Below are 5919 nucleotides of genomic sequence, written 5' to 3' on the forward strand. Positions count from 1 at the left end.
GTTTTACAGAAGAAATCAAGGCAAATTTTCCAAATCATACAGCTAATACTAGTGCTACTTACCTCTTGGGTTTGATGTGAGAATTAATTAACCTAATGTATGTACAGTGTTTAGAACTGAGCCTCGCACAAAGTAAAAACCCGGTAAAACTGGAAGCTAGCTAGTATGGTGGTAGCTCTCATGCCATGGCTCACTTTATATTGAAAATAAATTTAGTTGCTTTAAATTGCTTTCTCAAATGGGTAATACATGAATAAGGCACAAAGTTCTCATAGGGCAAATGGACTTTTACAGAGAAAAAAAGTCTCCTATTCCTGTCTTCCAAACATTTGATTCTGCTCCACAAGCATCCATTATTATCTATTTGTGAAATATTCCGTATCCCAAGTATTCTGTTATCCACAAGTCCTCTTCATTTTCAAAATGTTAGCTATAATCAATTCTTTCAGTTGTTCTTTAAATTGATGTTTTTGAATAGGTCATAGCCTATGAACTTAAGCATGATATAAACATTATTTTGCATCTTACATTTTATTAATTAGCAATATAGCCAACATAAAATTTATCAGTTAAATCAGGCCAGTTAAAAACTGATGCAATGAGTAATTATATCAGGATCATAGGTGTAAATCATGACTATCCCATGTAAACCAAGTTATAGTAGCTACCTTCCTTAATAGTCTTAGACATGATGCCATACCAGTATATAAAGCATGTCTTCATTATTATGTAATACTTGATAAACGTAAAAGAGTTGTAACATGTATGTGAGTTTAAAGCATAAATTCAAACCATTCAACTTCAGAACCTGAATCTTACCTATATACCTTACACCCAGGCAGGTCACCTGTGTACCCAATCCAATCTTTTTCCACTACTCCACAGGGGTTAAAAGCCATCTAAATTTTATGTTAATCATATCATTGTCCTTTTAAAACAGTGTTATCACACAGGCAAATATACCTAAATAATATATGATATAATTTTGCTTAATTTTTGTATTCTAGCATAATATTTGGAAGTATGAAGTCCAGCAATTTGCTTTCTATTTTTTACTCAATTTTCTTCATACTTTCATCTCTTCATCTGTGTTGTTTCTTTTAGATGTGGTTCACTGATTTTCAGAAATGGATAATTTTATATTGTATAAATAGTCCATAATGTATTTATTATTCTTCTTTTAACAATGTTTGGATTGTTTTCAGTTTTTCTGCCATTACACAGAATGATGCTGTGAAATTTCTTGCATGTCTTTCCAGGTGTACATGTGAAAGAGTGTCTCCAAAGCATGGGAATGAAGTTGCTGGGTCTTAAGATACACATATGTTTAGCTCTACAAAACAATGTCATATTAGTTCAAAGATTTTTTTTTTAAAGATTTTATTTATTTATTTGACAAACAGAGATCACAAGTAGGCAGAGAGGCAGGCAGAGAGAGAGGGGGAAGCAGGCTCCCCACTGAGCAGAGAGCCCAATGTGGGGCTTGATCCCAGGACCCTGAGATCATGACCTGAGTGGAAGGCAGGGTCTTTAACCCACTGAGCCACCCAGGTGTCCCTACCAAAGATTTTAATACCAACTTACATTCCACCCAGTGGTAAGACTATTCATAGCTCCATGTGTAAGTGTTGCAGGACTGCTGGTAAGGGAAGAAAGAAGAGAAGGAATATGGTGTAGATAATAAACAATGGTTACCACAGTGTCCATCCAACATCCCAAGTACCTTTTTCCCCATTTATAGATCAACATCTTCCTGAAGACAACCACCTCAAAATCTCAGCCATTTATTGCATCCTGCTCAAATTCAAGATCCTGTGGTTAATGTCATGTCATCTCTCAACAGGTTCCAGATATGGCTGCTTATGGTCCAGCTACCTATGACACAAAGACCAGTTTTCTGACTGTGATAGTGTGATTTATAAAAAAAATATATATATACTTGATTGTTCAGATGATTAAATATTTATTTCTCATATGTATTTGGTCTTTGTCTAAAGTTCCTGCCTCAAAGCTCCCAAACCCTTGGATTTCCTAAATGCTGAGAGTTTAGAGGTGTCCCTTATGTTAATAAGGTGACTTTTAGAAATCTCTTATGGAAAGGGGGCTGCTTGCTAATGTAGTCAACTCTGTGATTAGAAATTTGAAACTGTCAGTCCCATTCCACAACTTCCAGGGAGGTGAAAGAGGCAGGAGATGGCCGATGATTTAATCAATCGTGCTTATGTAATGAAGCTGCTATAAAAATTCAAAGGTAACCAATAGAGGTTCAAAGAGCTCCTGGGCTGGTGAACATGTGGAGATTCAGAAAGAGTGGTGTTCCCAGAGAGGACGTGAAAGTTTTTTGCCCTTTTCCCATGCCTTGCCTTATGAATCTCTTCCATTTGGTTGTTCCAGAGTTATATCCTTTTATAATAAACCAGTGATTTAGAATGTAAAATGCTTTTCTGAGTTCTGTGAACCATACTAGCAAATTAATTGAACCAAAAGAGGGGCATGTGGGAACCTCTGATTGATAGCCAGCTGGTCAGAAGTATAGGTAACATACTGGACATTTGACTAAAATCTGTGAGGAGCAGCTTGTGGGAACCTCCAGTCTAATCTATAGCCAGTCCGTCAGAAGCACAGGTGATAACCTGGATTTTCACCTGGCATTTGACAAGAAGTGGGAGTGGACAGTCTGGACAGTCTTGTAGGTCTGAACCCTTAACCTGTTGATTCTGATGCTATTTCTGGGTAGTTAGTGTAGAACTGGGTTGAATTGTAGGACACCCAGGTGGTGTTCAAAGAATTGCTTGTTGGTGTGAGGACACCTCCTCCATACATATTAGAATTGGGTGTAGAGAATGGGTAGAATGAACAAGATTAAAACAAAAAACAAAGCAAAATAAAATTTTTAAAAAACTCCTTTTGAGTAGAATAGGAAACTACAGCAATCAGTAGCCTATAGCCCTGGGGAAAATGCTTACTCTGGGAGCTATCAAGCTTTTGCAAGAAATGACCTTGATTGAGCAATCAGAGATTGATGCCTGTAGGCATTCAGTTTCTTTCACAAAATGGTTTCTTCAAAAACCTAGCAGGGTTATCATCTACCAATTCTATGCAAGTGAAAGAGCTAAAGATCTCTCTGAGCCTGAAGAGTCCTTTCTTTAATAGCTGAGGCCTGCTCTGCACATTCTGCAAGCCCTTACTTTATTGCAGCTTTCTTGTAGCAAATCAAAACAGTCTCTGGATGACAGTAGTAATAATCCCATCTTTTCCCTTAAACTCAAAACTTTGTTTGAGAGAGGACTCTTAAGAAAAATAACCTGAGCCCGTCTTTGCTCTTGCTAAGGCTACCACAGCCATGGAATTTATTTAGAGTGCCACAGCCATGGAATGAATTTATTTATTTAATAATCTTTCAGTATAAAATTGAGATTTTAAGACCAGGCATAAAGCAACTCTCTTAGCAAGTTCTTGTTCTCTTTCTAAAGATAGCACTCAACCCTCAAGAATCCTGCTTTCTAGTTTTCAGAAACTTCTGTAGCCTCCAGTCTTTGGATCTAGGTAGCTCTATAATTAATGGTTGACTATAGAATGTGGCAGAAGTGATGTTGCATGTTTTCCAAGGCTAGATTATAAGAAGCCTAGTAACTTCCAGGTAGGTTTCTCACAGAGTCAGTTTGGGGATAGTCAGCAATGAAGAGAAGCTTGAGATCATCATATTGTAGGGAACGCCAATTTAGCCATGAGGAGGGGCTTTATGGAGAGAGAAAGATGCTCAGTCTTCCAGCTCTCCTAGCCATCCTAGCTAAAGCATGTAAAGGAAAAAGCCCTTTTGGATGTCCAGACCAGTCAACACTTTAGATATTTCCAGCTCTATTCACCACCTGACATGAAATTACAGGAAAGATCCTACGGGAAAATCACTTAGCTGAGCCTATTCAATGCATAAGAATTATAAGGATAATAATTGCTATTTTGAACAATTTAGTGTCAGAATAGTTTATTATGCAGCAATAGATAACTAAAACCATTCTTCCATATTTGCTTGTTGAATGGTATGATGATAGTGGCAACAAGAACCCCCTTCAGCCCTAGAAAGTCTGAACAGCCCTCTATTTTCCCTAATACTCAGCATGCATGGGGAGGCAATTTTGTCAACTTCCTAAGACACAAAAGACATCAATTTGACTTAATTCTACAGAAGTACCATCATTAACTTTCTGGCATGTGTTATATGAGTCCTCATGGTTCAGTGCCCCACTTTCTTTCTTTATCAACTCCACATTTTATCTTGTTACTCTTAGCACTCTTATTTAGGATCCAAACTCTGAATTCATTAAGGAATACATTTGGCTTCATGTATGGAATCCTAACTTTAAAATTTTAATCAATTGGAGAATTATTTTTTTGGTTGTATCAAGTAGTCAAAGATGAGCAGTTGGAGCAGAAACAGCTAGTCACTGCCCCCAATTTCTATCACCTTCTTCCTCTATCATAGCATTCAAGACCTGTACCTGAAAATATAGCTACCTTGCAGTTAAGTATGACTCAACGGCTAATTTTTGCCTGAGGGATATCAATAGGAGTGTCCTATATGACTTCTGAAAAGTATTTTTAAAGGGAAATAATATGTCCTTCTTTCTTGCTCATGAATTAAATGTGGATATAATGGCTGGATTATATGGCCTAGCAGCCTTCTTATTCCTAAAGCCATAAACATAAAATGCAGAGTCTGAGTGGTTAATGACTAAGGTATCACTTGTATCGTCTCATGTATCAGCCCAGAAATGTCCATCCCTCAACTTCATTTACACCAAAAGGAAATGAATTTATATCTTTTTATGCCATTATTACTTTGAGATTTTATTTTGCTCACAATTGAAATTACTTCCTACTAATGTAGAAGTTAGAAGTGGTTCAGAAGCTCCAAAGAGTCAACAATGGTCTAGGCTACTTCTGCCTTTCTGACTCATCACACTTTGTGCATGTGTGTGTGTGTGTGTGTTTTCTCATCCTTAGGGCCACCTCATTGTAGCAGAATGGCTGATCTCGCTTCAGCTTTCATTTACATTCCAGGTAGAAATAATAAAGAAATAAATAAAGAAATAAAATAAAAAAGAAATAAATAAAGAAAGAAGAAACAGGGAAGAAGAGGCGATTCTTCTAACAGGAAAGCAAAACTTTCCAGAATCCTTAGAAGACTTAACTTATGTCATGTTGGCCAAATTTTGACATTTAATTCAGTAAGCAGGCATACTGACACCCCAAGTAAAAAAGGAAGTTCTATTAGTAAACTGGAAGAAGAAATGGAGATTAAGGAGACCACAAGCAGGGTCTGCCACAATAGTCAGGAATTATGGTCAGAAAAAAGCGTGTTCTGCAAACAAAGCTCAAACCCAGCAAAAGGAAGGAAATAGTAGTATCAGAGTGACATAAGTGATAGAGATACTAAGAAAAACAATAGAACAGATCAATGAAACCAGGTGCTGGTTCTTTGAAAAGATCAACAAAATTGATAAACCTCTAGCCAGACTCATCCAAAACAAACACAACAAACAAAACAAAAATCGAGAAAGAACACAAATAAACAAAATCCTGAATGAAAGAAGAGAAATACCAACACCACAGAAATACAAACTATTGTAACAGAATATTATGAAAACCTATGTGCCAACAAATTAGAAAACTTAGAAGAAATGGATAATTCCTGAAATTAAAATAGGAAGAAATAGAAAATCTAAACACACCAATTACTGGCAATGAAATTAGGTCAGTAGTGAAAATATTCCTCCAAAACAAAAGTCCAGGATAAATGGCTTCACAGGCAAATTCTACCAAACTTTTAAAGAAGATTTTTTTTTTTTTAAAGATTTTATTTATTTATTTGACAGAGAGAAATCACAAGTAGATGGAGAGGCAGGCAGAGAGAGAGAG

This window comes from Neovison vison, chromosome 4, assembly GCF_020171115.1.
Source record: "Neovison vison isolate M4711 chromosome 4, ASM_NN_V1, whole genome shotgun sequence".
NCBI classification, from domain to species: domain Eukaryota; kingdom Metazoa; phylum Chordata; class Mammalia; order Carnivora; family Mustelidae; genus Neogale; species Neogale vison.